Genomic DNA, 18,468 nt, shown 5'->3' with positions numbered 1-18,468 from the left:
AACTCGCCCGGTAGTAATTATATTAATCCTTGGCAAGCTAATGAACACTTCGATGACCCAAGCCTCTAAACCAAAGTAAAAACAAAATAAGCCATAGCAATGGAAAAATCAAAATCTCTTCCCAGTTTCATTCATATTTTAACTTAAATATTCGATAAGAATATTGATTCAATCAGTAGCTTTCATGTCACATCAACTTTCTGCCCCGAAGATCGAACGAGTGAAATTTTCTAAGGAATTACACTCACTATTCAATGTTGGAATGGATGTTGGTGCAGAAAACCTCTGTACCCTTCTGAGTTGGGGCGAAAAATACATCCACTGTGTCCCCCTGTCTGTCATAAACGGCGACTAGAAGGGGGATCCCAAGCCAATTTGGGAATATGAACCACAGCGCCCCTAACTGCTTCCAGTTACTTGTGCTAGGCTGCTCGCTGTAAGAGAATTCGGCCTCTCTTGGTTAATTCTGACTCTGCGAGGGTTAGGGTAGGGATGTTTCATTTTCCCACTCCTCGCAGCCCTTTCTTTAATCTTGCTGTTACTGTCATAATTCATTGGATAGGAATACTCTCTCCCTCTTATTAGAGTTAAGAGGGAATGATTAAATAATTCGACCCCCCTCCCATTAAACAACAGTCACCATCACCATCACCATCACCATCACCATCACCATCACCATCACCATCACCATCACCATCACCATCACCATCAAACCAAACAACCCCTTAGCCTCGCTAAGCAATTCCCAATCCTACTGTAGAATACCTGTTAAACGAGATAATATTGGAGAGAATATTGGATTTTTGTGTATTCTACACACTCTAAAAGACCGTAAGTATTCCACCAATGCACCCACAGATTAACTGATATAATTAGTGAGCTATCAAAATTGTGGTTCGATGTGAAACGTTGGTATTTTTGGCTTACTGTCCCGTGGCTAATAAAATAACCCTCTTTGAATGTAAACTTAATTATAAAATACACTAGCGAAAAATTAAAAATTATGGCATGAAATGGTTGCCTCAGAAGTAAAAGACTGGTACTGGTCTTAAATTTGGCATGGCGCTTGATGCCTGAATCGAACGACTTTTTTTTGCTCTACATCTTATTTATACTAGTAAAAGTGTTAACTTTTTCATAAAGTTCCCTTCATCAACACGAAATTTGGAAGGACCTTTTCCCTATGGCTTCCCACCCCATGATTTGAAGAGTTGGTCCTGTTTGTAGTTACTCTTGCTGAAGGTCTTGCTCTACCTGTCAATGCACACACAAACGACTATCATTAGCACTGAGGCAGAATATGTTCATATACTGTATTTATCAATCGCACGTACTGCGTTTTACTATTTGATTTGAATATTGACGGGAACAGCTCTTTGTCCGTGTGTAGGGTTATTGAACTAGTGAGCAGCTAGTTAACCGTATCCATGTCGAAATTTTATATGATTGAAGACGTTCACATATGTGGAAGCTTTATGCTCTAAGAGCAATTATTTGCATCAGTGCTACCAATATGTCATTCTACAGCTCTCAAGAAAGGTTTCGTATATTCTGATTGAGTGCATTTTTTATTTTGATATGTGAATGTACGTACGTACAAAGATAGGAAATTTAATAGTGGCAACTATTTGATTACAACTGATACAAAAGAGATACATGTTTCCAAATTTTACTCTCCTTCACGTCCGACTCGTTGGCTGGACGGTCAGCGTACTGGCCTTCGGTTCAGAGCGTCCCAGGTTCGATTCCCCGCCGGGTCAGAGATATAACCTTAATTGGTTAATTCCTACGACACGGGGGGCTGGGTGTATGTGTTATCATTTCATCCTCATCACGACGCGCAGGTTGCCTACGGGAGTCAAAATTGAATGACCTCCACCTGGCGAGCCGAACCAGTCCTGGGATATCCCGGCAGTAAAATAAAAGGCATACGACATTCCATTTAACTGTCCTTCATCGGTATTGTATACAAACCGTTGCCAGCGATGTGGAAGTCGTAGGATACCTTTAGCAGCGCTTTACTTCGAACGGAGCGGTCTTCAGCCTGACGAATCTCTGTAAAAGTTATGAAGCTAATGCATTTGAATGTGTCAGAGGTCGTACAGCACGACGGTGTAATTACGGTCTACAAGAGGCTTGTGGCGAATCTGCATTGCCTTACAAAACAGTAGCACGGTAGGTAAAAGACTTCAACGATGTTTCGCATGTCCAGACGCTCTTTCAGAATGTTAAGCACAGTCATATGCGCTAATCCGGTGTCTCGGGCCAGTTCACAAATCGTATGGCGTCGATCGGTGTCCAGTAACGTTGCAAGAGTATGCACTTCTTCACTGACACTAGGACGACCTGGTCGACGCATGCCTGCCACATTTCGGCGTCCTATCGAGCCATTGCAGTGCCAAGGCAGTACATATTCCCGGCAAGCCTCTTTGATGACATTGCCGTGCTGTATGACCTCTGACACATGCAATTACATTCGCTTCATAAGTGTTCCAGAGACTCCTCAGGCAGTAGACCGCTCCTTTCGAACTATCAACACAGCAGGCGCTGCTAAAGGTATCCTACGACTTCCACATCGCTGGCAACGGTTGTACACAATGCTGGTGACTACTTTGAAGGGCAGCAAAACTTGGTAACATATATCTCTTTTGCAATAGTATAGTTGCCACTATTAAAGTTCCAACCCTCGTACATTATCCATTACGAACGGTATATACAAGGAAACAAAACACGCAGTCAGCTATGTAAACGAAACGAAAAAAAGCACAAGGTTGGTAATATACGATTTTGAAAAAATATATCGTTCATTGTGTGGCGTGTATAGCCACATCAGCATACTCCGTACCAAAGAGTCCAACTTGTTTTGTGGCAGATTTTCCCACTGTTGGACTGCAGCGTCAGTCAATTATTGAAGTTTTGTAGGAGGATGAGGACGGTGGGCAATGTTCTTTTCACTTCACTTCATGAGTGTTTAGCACAGCTCATGTTCGCAGAATATGCCGGCCACACTATTCGCTGTATACCATGTGCCTCAAGAAATTGATTAATCACTCTGGCTCGATAACCACGAGCATTATCAGTCGCTAGTGTACAACTCTCGCCCACAGTGTCAGCAAATCGTTTAACAACAGGATATTTTATCTGTATACCAAAACGGTCATGTTACCCTGGATAGGATTAGAGGCATTCGTCTACCATATATGATTCCATCCCAAAATATAATCGATACCCATGTTGTTGATGGCTCTCCAGGATGAAAGGCTTGTTCTATCTCTCACATGGTCAACTCCAGGCTCTAATGCTCGTGTTATGGGTGAAAGCTTATGGAGATCTTATCAGGAAAGAGCGTAAGCTTCCACTTTTTTCCTGATGACTTAGGCTGTACATTGTTCCTTACCTCACATGAGCTGCCCTATGGTGTGGGTTTAGTGGAGCTTTTGGCATAAGCCCCCTAGATATCAGTCCTATATCGTCCAGTGGATTTCACACTCTCTGATCCGACACATGCACTCCGGTGGCTCCCCGAATATCCTGGAAGAACGAGGTGGCAGTAGCAGTGAGCCTACGAGGTACTGAAAGCTACAAATACCGATCGTTTCTACGAGTTCATTTGCGTCCGTTACGGATCAGCAACCGTTTGCATATCCCTGATTTTACCAAACTCTGGAGACATCACTCTGAGTCACTCCAACACGAGCGGCGACATCCATTTGTCACCATCCTTCTTGCAACGATGTCACATTTCGAATGCGGTCAGTAGCAGGAATGGGTACTGTTACCTTGTTTACCTCAGTCCTACACGTGCTGTCTATACAACACTGACGTTATAAGTGATGATTTTTTTTGCTAGGGGCTTTACGTCGCACCGACACAGATAGGTCTTATGGCGACGATGGGATAGGAAAGGCCTAGGAGTTGGAAGGAAGCGGCCGTGGCCTTAATTAAGGTACAGCCCCAGCATTTGCCTGGTGTGAAAATGGGAAACAACGGAAAACCATCTTTAGGGTTGCCGACAGCGGGATTCGAACCCCCTATCTCCCGGATGCGAGCTCACAGCCGCGCGCCTCTACGCGCACGGCCAACTCGCCCGGTAAGTGATGATGTTAAACTGACCGACATGACAAATGCCTCCTATCAGACAAATATCAAACCTGATGCGTGTTTAGCTTGTGTCTCAGACATTGGTCTACAGTGTATATTGTAAACATGTTTGAGGTTACCGTGACATGTACCGTATGACATCATATTACACAAAACTTTATTTCAGCCCTGTATGATAGAAAGAGCGAGCTGAGGAACTCTCCATACTGGGCTTAAGGTCCTTGGTGGAGTTGAAAGTAAAGAGTGGTTAGGTCTGCGTACCCACGTTCGTCCTCAGGAATTAACCAGGTACTCATTTATGGAGTAGGCTGAGTGAAACTTAAGGCCATATGCTTCTCGAGAAGTAAAAATTTCGTTTCAAAACTTCTTGACTACCATGTTCTTCTAGGTGAACCCAGTATGTACAAGGCTTTGATACTCATAACAAAACGTTGAACTGAGTGGCTCAGATGGTTGAGGCACTGGTCATCTGATCCCAACTTGGCAGGCTCAATCCTGGCTCAGTCCGGTGGTATTTGAAGGTGCTCAAATACGTCCAATTTACGTGAAAGAACTCCTGCGGGAATAAATTCCGGCACCTCGGAGTCTCCGAAAACCATGAAAGTAGTTAGTGGAACGTAAAGCCATTATTATCATCATCAGAAAAAATGAAAGACCAAGAAAATTTCCTCTCTTTAGTGGCTTTCAATATTGTGTCATAATCCATCAGTAGTCGTATGAGATATCTAAACCAGTATCAATTTATTCTGCTGAAACGATAACTCTTATATTGTGCCATTTCACCGTTCTATAGTTGCTGTATTAGGAACAAAAATGGCGCTCCGGCTATTAACGGATCAGAATAAAAGCAATTAACAGCGGTACGAACTGAAGAGATAATAAATTCAACCGGCAATCACGGAAAGAACCACTTTTAGAAGGCGGTGCGAAAGAATGACGAGAGCGGATTATTTAAATCGATTATTGAAAAAAAAAAGGCTTCCATTAGAACAAATCTCAATTGAGCACGGCATCGAAGAAAGACGGAATCGCGTAAAGAAACCCACTACTAATCGGAGTTTTTAATCAACTGTTGGTGATAAGATCAAATCTACGATAACCCGCAAAATATCAGCTGTGATTGACATATACGTGAGATTAAAGACCAGCTGATAAGAAACGTCAAGTTGGAGCTGTACTACGTCACGGTTGGGCTCGGAACATTGTATTTGCCTGATACTGCACAACGTTAAGAGAGCTGAATTAAAGGGAAAACAGAGTGCAATTCTAAAAGCACGTAAATTTCACAACGTTTCGGCGAGCAAGGCAGTTAGAATAAGACGATCTTTAGAGCCTTATAAGCAATTTAGACGGACCAGAAAACAGATATATTTTTCGCATTAGCACTACTAAGCAGATTACCATGTATAAATCAACTAATGCCTTGTGTTATTCTGTCCTTGACGCAATGAAGACCACCATGATGTTCTAAGAAGCTGAGGCAAAGACTACTCTGGCTATGGTGACGCTTCACGAGATGGATGATCCAGGAGGGAAGTAGTCAGCTGTGATGACGAGATGAACCCTATTACTTAAGCCGAACCATGGAGCGAGGCCTACCATCCCATGACGATCAACAGCGAGATGGAAGTCAAAATCCAATAAGCAAAGATAAGTCCCTATTTGAGTCGTGTCGTAAGTAGAAAACTTTATTCTTTTGGTTAATATATAATGTGCATTATGACATTGTGTGCGTAGTTAATATACGAGTGTGCTCATAAGGAGATAGGTATTCATCTGAAAGTACCGTAAATTCCAGACATAGGCGTTAAAATACCAGTGAATGCCGTTCGTAAGTTTGTCAATATGATAGTGGAGAAGTGATTGATATTTTTCATAATTCGTTGTCAGTGAAGTGTTAGAGTATTAAGAGGAAGCTAATATTTATATGCGTGATGGCTTTAACAAATAACAAGCGTAAAGATCGTATTTAGGGAGTGTTACAATGAAATATAGTGGCACAATTTTAAGGTTACGATGTGCTGTTCTTTGATACTATGACAGTAATGATAATGATTTATATGTGTGTAGGTTATGGCACATATGTTGCGTATTTTGATGAAACGAGTGCTTCGATTATAAATGCTACGCGATAATGGTAGTGTTAAATGGTGAATGTAATTAGCATATGAGTTGCTAGTATATTTTGATGGTGATAGTTATTGATATTTAGGAAGTTGGTCATAGTATTTCTTCGAGAGATGGTAGTATGTGTAGGTTGCACATGCTAAGGTATAGGTATTGAAAAGTACTGTTTCCGATTGCTATTTTATTCCCTAATATATATATGATACAGATTAGGATACGATCTTAATGCCATCACTATAGAATTAATTGAGTTAGTAGGATCTTCAGAAGAGCCGAGAGGCCACTTACGTCAATATTTAGGCCTTCACTGACATATCAGCGATTGTTTTCATGTATTCTCACTTACGGCAATTCAACTTATGATTTTATAGGAGCAGTATAAGACATCACTGGTAACTTAGTCTTTCATATGTGGATTTTAGATGAAGATAGAGTCTTCCTATGTGTCAATTTTTCCACCCATGGTATTATTCGTTGGAATATTAATTGAATACAATTGGTAATGTTATGTTAAGTCATATACGCACTTTAACAGAATTTTAACCATGAATTAAAATAATAATTGAATGATTTAGCCATATAAGCCTTACGATGGAATTAATTTGAGAATGCTTACGACTTAAAGTGGACTTAGATTTGCTTATATGGAGGCCAACTAGCACGAAATATGAAACGTTGAATAATTTGAATCCTCAAATAGAGAAAATCTCTAATGGACAGACATTAATCTTCTCACACGATTTTTCTACTGTGCGTGGACATTGATGTGAAGTGTTTCAACCGAGTGATATGCATTTCTGTAATTGCATGTGAATTTAGGTTCAGACGATTGAATTTTGATAATTTTGAGAAGCAACTTAGCTTAATATTGAGAGATTCCAGATCTTAATTAATTAATTAATTAATTGATTGAATAATTATTGACCATTTTTCTTTGCGTTTTTCCACATTTTCAATTGAAACCCAATTTGAACATTGTATATAGTAGAGATATAGCTTATTTTACTTAAATCTTTTGGATGCATCCAATCATTACAATCATTATAATTATTACAATTATTACAATTATCCAACTTTCACAATTATGTTGAATAATTTTACTTGAATATATAATTTATTTATTTTTCTTTTCATTTGAATCCCTTGGATACTACTTAATTATAATACAATTCTTTGACAGGCCAGGACTAGGATACAGATGAATGAGGCCTAATTTCATTTATTTATTAGAGGTTTTCCTAAACCTATTTTCTTCAAGGCAACATCATTGCATTATTTCGATGCTGATTGCGTAGGAAACCAGCCATAATGTATAAATGATTTTTCAAGATAATCTACGTTTATTTTAACTCATACTTAGACCAATTTATGAATAAAAGCTGAGTAGTGGAAACATTTAATTCTTTCAATGTCTACTTAGAATAAGTACTAGATATAAGCTTGTAATGACTAATTCTGATTGCGATCATGATGATGACATGTCCGGAGTTCTTGACAAGCCACGATAATCTGATTTTTACGATAAAATGCGGAATCATACATATATGGTAACCGACTGATAGCGTGTTGAAGACGTTCATCTACGTAAGTTGGGATTTACCGTAAGCCATAGGTGTTCTTTCTCACGCGGAACTCACAACCCAGGAATATTTGGCAGATGAAATTATTATTAAGAGCTAGTCTGGAAACTCGTGTATCCCACCTGGACGCGGGTTGGTGCAATATGAATTTCCTATTTTCCTGCATGACTCAGCGTTCTCTAACATCAAATCTCGTCACAAGTATATTTTCCTTTCACAAATTGAAATGGTGTATGGCTTTTAGTGCCGGCAATGTTCAAGAACAAGTGTGGCTCAACAGATGCTACAAAAGATGCAGGTCTTTCGATTTGACACCCGTAGGCTACCCGAGCGTCCTGAGGAGGATGAAACGATGATGAAAACGACACATACACCCAGTCCCCGTGTGAGCAAAATTAACCAGTTATGGTTGAAATTCCTGGCCAGGCCGAGAATCGAACCCTGGAACCATGTGCCCACGGGCCAGCACGCTAACCATTTAGCCATGAAGCCGTACTTCTGTTCACAATATCTTCAAGAAACATCGAATCGCAACGCTGATGACCAACAGTTTCTCTAACATAATTCCCATGGGTATGATTTTCAAAATTGTTTCATAAACGAGGGAGGGGGGTTCACATACATAATCTGTAGAGTCCTATGGCAGTATATTCGAAAGATCACGTGAATGAAGCTCAACAAGCACGTTACTAATGTGAGCTAGTGAAATCTACTGCCAAACTTTGTTTTGTGCTCGCAGCGAGGCTGATTTCAAATTAGCACTGTATCACATCTCAGCACTTGAACGCTTTTAAATGTAATCTCTAGCAATTTACGAGTATAATTAAAATGTAGGATTAACATGGGATCCATTCTGGGGTGTTCGTTTAAGCCTAGTCACGAGATGGAAGCTTGTTAATATGAAACTGGTTCCATCTCTTTTGTTCTGCTATGTAGTCCTGAATACATCCATATCGAGCATCCAGTGCAGCTGTCGTCATGGCATAGTTCACCTAACAAATTTCCATCTGATTGTCCTGGGTTCACTTTCCTGCAGTCAGTGGCTCACCCATACTGTAGGTGCTGCGGAAATATTGTTTGTGAAAGATAGTCGTAATCGTAGTTGGAACCATCTGGTGAGACTTGTAGCATACGCTGTGTCAATGAGAGATAATCACAAGCATACGGAAAATAATATAACTTGTTGAAAGTAATTTGTTCGCCTCTGTGGTGTAGTGGTTAGTGTGTTTATCTGCCACCCTCGGAGGTCCGGGTTCGATTCCCAGTTCTGTCACGAAAATTTGAAAAGTGGTACGAGGGATGGAACGGGGTCACTCAGCCTCGGTAGGTCAAATGAGTAGAGGTGGATTCGATTCCCACCTCAGCCATCCTGGAAGTGGTTTTCCGTGGTTTCCCACTTCTCCTCCAGGCAAATACCGGCCACGGCCGCTTCCTTCCTTCTTCCTTGTCTATCCCTTCCAATCTCCCCATCCCCCCACAAGGCCTCTGTTCAGCATAGCAGGTGAGGACGCCTGGGCGAGGTACTGGTCGTTCTCCCCAGTTGTATCACCCGACCCAATGTCTCATGCTCCAGGACACTGCCCTTGAGGTGGTAGAGGTGGGATCCCTCGCTGAGTCCGAGGGAAAAATCAACCCTGGAGGGTAAACAGATTAAGAAGGAAAGGAAGTTAATATATTTATACCTTTAAGTAAAACCGGGCGAGTTAGCCGTGCGCGTAGAGGCGCGCGGCTGTGAGCTTGCATCCGGGAGATAGTAGGTTCGTATCCCACTATCGGCAGCCCTGAAAATGGTTTTCTGTGGTTTCCCATTTTCACACCAGGCAAATGCTGGGGCTGTACCTTAATTAAGGCCACGGCCGCTTCCTTCCAACTCCTAGGCCTTTCCTATCCCATCGTCGCTATAAGACCTATCTGTGTCGGTGCGACGTAAAGCCCCTAGCAAAAAAAAAAAAAAAAACCTTTAAGTAAACTCATTTATGGATAGTTTAAACTTTGTGAAGTGACAGTGAGTGACAAAGGCGACTAAGAAGGTAGAGGCGGCTCCAAGTAACCAGTTACGGAATGCAGAAAGCTGTTTCAAGGAAGATTAGTCGAAATTGACAAGATTATCCATTGCTCCTTGTGTAACGTCAATATTACGGTAGATGGAAAACATATAACAGAGAGAATAGTTCAACATATTTTATATGTAACGTATTAGAACAAAAAGAACTTCGTCGGAAAACTTTGAAATTGTCTCTCATACAGACATCTTTGCAGATATTATCCGTCATAAAGTAACTATTTCAAAGAAGAATTTCTTCTAAAAGTAGAGAGAAAGATCTGCCTAGAATGAAAGCACTCTGCGAAAGAATTACTTACAGCCAATATACGTCGCCAATGTCGATGAAGTAGACAGGAGAGCATCCCATTTGTTTTATTTTCTATATTACACCCAGTCCTGTCTTAAGAGCTGATATAACTATCCTTGTGATGCCCCTGTCAAGAGATCCATCAAAGCCAATGTCTTTTGCAATATATGAATTGAAAACAGTCGATTCAACCGCCGTCATTCAGATCTTTAATGACTGCTGCTGCAAGCTCTGGCCCTCAGGAATACAGCACAAGAATACATGGCAAGTTTCTACTCACCAGGCATAATACGTAGTCTCGGAATTTAGACAGTTGAAACCTGTAATTTCAAATCTCCATCACATATTCTGTGTTGCTAACGCTTTACATAGGGTATGTGAAGCAGTCAGAGCTGAACACTAGACAACAAATTTCTTCATATCCGAACTCAAGAAGACGGTGATTAGGGCTCCCAATAGGATACACTATTACAGAGAGATCACGGGCTTGCCATTGCCCAAGTTTTCTATTATAACCAAAAGGGGAGTGTCTACTTCGTATGTCTTTTTCTAAGTGAGAATTTAACAAGATTTTAACAAGTGTTTTCACTGTGCGTATACGATAATGAATGTGCAGCTGTAGCACAAGTTAAGGTTTTATTAAAGGAATCCAAATTTAGAAACCGAACTGTATGCAGTGCACTCCTTAAAATTTCTTCCGGGTACCATCGCGAGGCTTGAAGAGGACATATTGTCCAAGGACACCCAATGGAATGAGGTATAAAACGTTTTTTTTTTTTTTTTTGCTACTTGCTTAACGTCGCACTAACACATCGAAGGTTTTGGGCGACGGAAGGATGGGAAAGGGCTAGGAATGGGAAGGTAGCGGCCGTGGCCTTAATTAATGTACATCTTCAGCATTTGCCTGGTGTATAAATTGAAAACCACGGAAAACCATTCTCAGGGGCTGCCGACGGTGGGATTGAAACTCACTATCTCCCGGATTCAAGCTCACAGCTGCGCGACTCTAACCGCTCGGCCAAGACGCTCGGTGATAGAAAAAGCGAATAGCATGATGGATGGATTTGATAAAGACTAAATGAATCATCAAAGAAAATCTACTAAGGTATGTTGCTTTAGAGTTCAGGATTAAAACCATATTGTCAATGCTGGTTCCAATTGAGGCTGAGCGCTCACGTTCCGGTTATAAAGAGCGTTTGCATTCAACGAGGGAGGATCTGTCTTTTAAAATACTACCTTCCTTATGTTATGAAGTGATAAATGTAAGATTGTGTGCGCCATATGCTGAAGTGTGATTTCAAGTAAGATAAAATAATGTACTTGCAGTCACTTCTGCTGAACAATTTGTTACACACTGGTCTATAAACCATTACAAATAAACAGGGACAATGCCCATTCTAAACAGCCTTACTGTAAAAAAGAAAAGGTTTAATATGAATGGCCATGAACAGAAGGCTAGGCGGCGAAACACACTCCTTTTCAAAAACTCCTAAGTGGGCTTATGGCCCGAAGTTGCAGAGGCTAAGCCTATTCTACAGAGTGTGCCAAGCGAGAAATATTAAATCCCAAAGGTGTGTTAAGAGTTTAGAGGTTTAGGAAATTTTAGTCACCCCATACAACGTTGAATGGGAATCAACAGTGGGCAATCACTCTTTGTTCCCTTAGTTTACATGTTTCCCAGCGGGGATTAGAACAGAGTCTTCAGACTTACCGAAAATCGACATTTAAACCATAAATTAGCACTTTACACAAAGTAAAAGAAGTTTGAATCCTTCCCCTCAAGCCATCTACCGGAGCTATCACATATTAAGAAAAATTCTGCCATTACCTTGCTTGCTGGGCCATACTAACGCCGATCTACGGCCTCTGCCTCCTTAATACACGTCACACACGATCAACATGAGCGATGAAGATGACAATACTGCCTTAAAACGCCCACATTTTATAGGATCTCTGAGGAGAAGTTTCCAGAACCATTTACAGATATGCTGGATGCCTGTACACACCCCCAATTCTAATTGGCTAGAGGAAATATTCCAAAAATTCCTTCTTGGTTAATAACTAAGGAAGAAGGAAGTAGTAGGATTGTTGACAACTTTGTTACATGGACACAAAACAATCTTCACAACCTAAGGTTATCCAACCTTAAAAAGTTAACTTTCCCTTAAGAATTAATTATCCTTATCCCGCCAGAGGGGGCACGTCGGCCGATGGTAGAGACATCTAATGGTTGAAAATCCAAGTATCTTGCATTACATTAGTTCAAGTTTCGTAACAAAGATGGCCTTATAGAAGGCGCGCAGTTTAACAGGACGGAGGTGTAACCTGGTACAATTATTATTATTATTGTTATTATTATTATTATTATTATTATTATTATTATTATTATTAGAGTGGATCATCCTACAACACGATCGTACACCAATAGAAAGCTTCGAAATGTAGGATTGGAGGAAAATGTTGTTGATTCCCTGCACAGCTCATGGAATGAGCAAGTTGTTTCTGAACTAACTTCAGATAAATGTTCGTCTATCATGCAAAAGTCTCTCAGCGGATCATACGCTACTATGGACATAAAATGCGCCGAGAATGTAGTCTTCAAAAGTTAATGTGGTCGAAGTCCAGGAAACCAGGGGACGTGTTCCAACGCGATGAATCGGCATGATGAATGACCCGTTAGAGAGTTTTTTTCTCCGGGAAACGACACTGAAGACTGTTGACAGAGATGAATGGCTGAGAATGGCTCATCAAACAGATGACTGAATTATGATAGTCATGATGCCTCAGCGATGAGGCAAAACGAATAAGTTGTAAACCTACCTTTATACAACGTTATACTTCGATTTCAATTTATCGGGTGTCCACAATTGAAATGCGTTCGCAAATTACGCCACAACAATTATTAGTTCCAATTCTTGCCACCAGGAAAAAATGTGGCGCTGCAAGCAGTCAGAAAGTGCAATATTCTGTACCTCAGAATGTATATTCGATGGAGTTGCCTTGTGGGAGTTCCTTGATAGATGAACAGGTTCAGTACAATAAATTTACAGTGATAGACAGTGATAGACCGACAGGGGAACTGTTTGGGACAAGACCAGGCTGATTGCCATGATACATGGTAGGATGACCAATTATGACATAATAAACTTAATGTCCTCCTCTGTGGTATAGTGGTTAGTGTGATTAGTTGCCACCCCCGGAGGACCGGGTTCAATTCTCGGCTCTGCTACAAAATTTGGAAAGTGGTACGAGGGCTGGAACTGGGTCCACTCAGCCTCGGGAGGTCAACTGAATAGAGGTAGGTTCCATTCCCACTTCAGCCATCCTCGAACTGGTTTTCCGTGTTTTCCCACTTCTCCTGCAGGAAAATGCCGGATTGGTACCTAACTTACGGCCACGGTCGCTTCCTTCCCTCTTTCTTTTCTATAACTTCCAATCTCCTCCCCCCCCCCCGCCAACTACAAAGCCACTGTTCATCACATCAGGTGAGGTCATCTGGGTGAGGTACTGGTCCTTCTTCCAGTTGTATCTTCCGACCCAAAGTCTCACGCTCCAGGACACTGCCCTTGAGGAGGTAGACGTGGGATCCCTCGCTGAGTCCCAGAGAAAAACCAACCCTGGTGCGTAAACAGATAAAGAAAGAAAGAAAGAAAGAAAGAAAGAAAGAAAGAAAGAAAGAAAGAAAGAAAGAAATACTTAATGATAGAATGTTGCTGAAGTTTTAGATGGAATGTGATGCACAGGAGGTGTCGATTGTTATACGGCTTAGTGGGACGATCAATTAAGATATCAAACATCGCTGCACGCCAGTCGTTTTTATGTACACTATCCAAAATAAGACAAACGAATGATTCTGAAGGGGAATCTAGCAGTTTCACCGTCTGTGCTAATAAAATATTACAATTATTAATAGTTTGTACGTTAATGTATAGAGGATCAAGATTTCATTCTACTGTACAGAATATTTTAACACTGTTATTAATTATTTAAATATCCGCCTTGTCAATACAATTCAAAGGCTAGTATATTTGCCAATACATCAAATATATACGGTACAGTACAATACAATGGATTTATTTTGTCTGGCAAGATTAAGGCTATCAGGTCCTCTCTTCCATATAACCAGAAAATACAGTTTCGACATGTGCAAAATTGAAATAAATATACTTAAAATTGAAACAGCTTGCTACTACTAAACAATACAATATTATGATAAAATTAAAAAATAAAAATAGGAAAAATTGGAGAATGATGATGATGATTATTTAGACAATTATGACATGATTAGCTAATTTCTATTAACCTTGGTAATAATAGTGTGATTATATAAAGTATATATTTCGAGGAAGGCTAAATCTACAATATTTTAGAGATATATAAGTACATGTTTCGAGAACATATTAATATTCTCTTCTTCTGATTACAAGTTAAAAACGCTTAAGGGGAGGCATGACTGACATTTGAAGGATTTTGGCAAAATACATATTTTTTCTTTTGTTTTTCCCAATATTTTAGCCCAGTCCATGCCGTACGTTATGTCGAGGAGAAGATGATGGGCGAGCAAGTAAAGTCTGCTGATGGCGTTGTAGTTTGGGGAGATAATGAAGAGGGAATACAGACACAAGTTGATTTATGGAATGAGGAAATAAGAAATTTTGGAATGAAGATTAGTACTGCGAAAAGCAAGACTTTGATCATGACGAGAGATAACAGATAATCCAGGGGAGTGATAAAAATAGGAAATGAAACTCTTGAAGCAGTAACATTCTTTTTTAAATATTCAGGCAGCACGATGTCACAAGATGGAAATTTGGAAGGAGAAATTGATATAAGAATGCAGCAGTCTGCAAGTTTCTACCAGTGTGTGAGAGACATTGTATGGAACAAAGATGTGCCAATGAAGTGCAAGAAGGTTTTGTACTCCTCCTATTGTAAACCTACACTGACCTATGCACCAAGCGGAACCAAAGTAAGATACAAGCAGCTGAAATGAGGTTCTTGAGGAGCATGCAGGGAAAGACAAGACGAGATAGAATACGAAATGAGGAAATAAAGAGAAGCGTGGGAGTGTGTACACTTCAAGAAGAGATTGATATAGAAGAGCTAAAATGGTTTGGACACATGATGAGAATGCAGGAAAGAGAATACCAAGGAGCACATTCATAGATACAGAGACTGCAAAAGAGGCCTAGGGAACGTCCTAGAATGAGATGGGGGAGCTCTGTTGTGGACTGTATTGCAAATAGAGTCGATAGCAATAAACTACTAGAAGAGGAGTGGTGGAAATATCGAGTAAGGTGGAGTGGTATACCACTCTACCCAGAGAGAATCTGGAAAAGGGAAAGGTTGAAGAAGAAGAAGAGAAGCAAATGTACTAGGCTTTGCATTGTGATGACAAGGCGGATCTTTAAATAATAATTATTAATTTAAGTCAATACAGACCATTGGTGGTCATTATGGTCAAAATTACAGATACCGAATATTTTAACGTTCATTATAAATACAGGAGAATTAAAACACTAGTATATTCATATAGGCCAACGGCCGTAGCCGAGTTGAAACACCGGATCCCGTGAGATCTCCGAAGTTAAGCAACTTTGGGCGTGGTCAGGAGTTGGATGGGTTGCCACGCGCTGTTGGTGGGGGGATAAGGGAATGGAGGAGCGGAAAGGAACTGGCCACCCTACCGCACGTAAACTCCGGCTCAGGCACACCTCTGCGGAGGTTCGGACCTGCTTTCGGGCAGAATAACCCTTACCTTACCTTATATTCATATAGTGTACGTGTTAGCAGAAAATGTTTGTAGAACATAAAATTCTGCTCGTATTGTCAAATTATAATTTGTTCATAGTACTAAAAGAAAGCAAAGTCATTTCCGTATAGGCCATGAAGGCCCTTGAAGGGGTGGAAGGTAAAGGCTTCCACTATCCGCAACTCCGGTACTTAGTGTGGTAGAGTGGTTAGATTTATGTCCAGGAATTAACCTGGTACTCATTTTTTATGTAAACTGAGTGAACCTCAAGGCTATGTGAACCTCCCTCCAGAAGTGGAAACCTCGTTTCTTAAACTTTCAACTTCTGATGGGGAATTGAAACCACGTCCTTCTGGGTGAATCGAGCACGCCTTTACCACTCTGCCAGGCAGCTCCATTTTAAGATAAAACTTTCAGTGTATTTCTACCATAAAGGTCATTTACGTCATCATCAGCGATACTTCAGCAATTAATTATAACGCTGTTGTCTGTACGGCAAAATGATCGTGACCATTGCATTTGGGACATATTAATTAATCATTCACTCAAATTTCATTTGAATCTGTCTGGTGCAATCCAGACTTGCGACTGTGGCGACGTCCTTTTAATGCTCATCGGACTGGAATTTTGAACGTGCACCGTTTCTAATTAGAAGGTAAATGATGAAGAGGAAAGTTAAATCGACCGAAGAATGAGCTCCAACCACAACAGACAGTGGCTATTTCTCAGACGCTGCACGCTTGTCTTGTACACATGAGGGGTGATTTTTCAGGAGACCATTACTCTCAGCACGAAACAAGAGCGCATCCCTTTCCCTTACTGAAATTACGTGACCATCTGTTTTCTGCAAACGAATTTAAGTTCAATCTCTGGTGAGGTAGGAGAAGTTGTAAGTTTCACTTAGCTGCGAGTTACTGCGCAGTTTCGGTTGCGTGGTCACAGCTTATACTAGTACGAAACATGTAACAAGTGTTTTACGATAATCATTTCTCTCCTCATTGAAAACTAACCCTATAAGCGTTACTCCCAGCTGAGAACATTTTCCTTAGAGGAATAATTGTATATGTTGAAATGAAATGGCGTATGGCTCTTAGTGCCGGGATGTGTCCGAGGACTTCGGCTCGCCAGGTACAGGTCTTTTGATTTGACACCCGTAGGTGACCTGCGCGTCGTAATGAGGATGAAATGGTGATGAAGACGACACATACACCCAGTCTCCGTGCCAGGGGAATTAACCACTTATGGCCAAAATTCTCGACCCTGCCGAGAATCGAACCCGGGACTCCTGTGACCAAAGGCCAGCACGCTAACCATTTAGCCATGGATCCGGGCATTGTATATGTTGATATCTAAGTTTGTCATCGTACTGAAAAGTGTGTAAAATAAAATAAAATAAAATAAAATAAAATAAAATAAAATAAAATAAAATAAAATAAAATAAAATAAAATAAAAATCAAATCAAATCAAATCAAATCAAATCAAATCAAATCAAATCAAATCAAATCAAATCAAATCAAATCAAATCAAATCAAATCAAATCAAATCAAATCAAATCAAATCAAATCAAATCAAATCAAATCAAATCAAACGTAAACGTTAGTTTTTAAAATGTTACAACCAAATCAAATCGAATCTGTGCATTTGGTCTTCTGACAGAACTAATGGCCAGACAGATGGCCTGCAGATACCGGAGTGTCACTTGATCAGCGTAACACAATTTTCGACAAAGTTCGCACTGCCTTTCCTATCAGCCCGCTTCTCAGACAATTGTGATAAAATAATGACTGAGATAAAATGAACACGACATGAACATGTTTCGCAAAAGAGTTATTAAGTTCAAGATGGTAATTGTTGTTTTAATTTTTTTATGAGAGCATCTTGATCAATATCTCTGCGTACTTACAGCGTATGTGGATTATAAATGTATACTGCAGTAAAACTTACTCAAAGCGGAATCTAAAGGGACCAAAACATTTTTCGAATTAGACAAGTTTCCGCATTACACAAAACAGTCTTTTTGCCTTAAAACACCAATCATGACCATTGCTACACAAAACACGATACAGTATATAGATCCCCCTGTGGGTGGGGGCGGTAGAATAACACGTACGGTATCCCCTGCCTGTCGTAAGAGGCGACTAAAAGGGGCCCCAGGGGCTCTGAACATTGGAGCGTGGGTTGGCGACCACGGGGCCCATAGCTGAGTCCTGGCATTGCTTCCACTTACTTGTGCCAGGCTCCTCACTTTCATCTATCCTATCCGACCTCTCTTGGTCAACTCTTGTTCTTTTCCGACCCCGACGCTATTAGGTTTGCGAGGGCTAGGGAGTCTTTCATTTTCACGCCCTTCGTGGCCCTTGTCTTCCTTTGGCCGATATCTTCATTTTTTGAAGTGTCGGATCCATTCCTTTTTTCCTCTCTGATTAGTGTTATATAGAGGATGGTTGCCTAGTTGTACTTCCTCTTAAAACAATAATCACCACCACCACCACCACCACCACCACCACCACCACCACCAGAGTATATAGAGCTTACCTGTACCTGCCTACGCATGAC

At 40.7% G+C, this 18,468-nt stretch overlaps 1 protein-coding gene across 1 annotated transcript in view; it reads right to left on the bottom strand.

The window, feature by feature from the left end:
* LOC136857449 (metabotropic glutamate receptor 1-like) overlaps window positions 1–18,468 on the bottom strand; it is a 445,598-nt gene that overhangs the window by 53,630 nt on the left and 373,500 nt on the right. The window lies entirely within an intron of this gene.

The sequence above is a fragment of the Anabrus simplex genome, chromosome 1, assembly GCF_040414725.1.
Source record: "Anabrus simplex isolate iqAnaSimp1 chromosome 1, ASM4041472v1, whole genome shotgun sequence".
In the NCBI taxonomy this organism is placed as follows: domain Eukaryota; kingdom Metazoa; phylum Arthropoda; class Insecta; order Orthoptera; family Tettigoniidae; genus Anabrus; species Anabrus simplex.
This window is presented reverse-complemented; position numbering and strand designations above follow the sequence as displayed.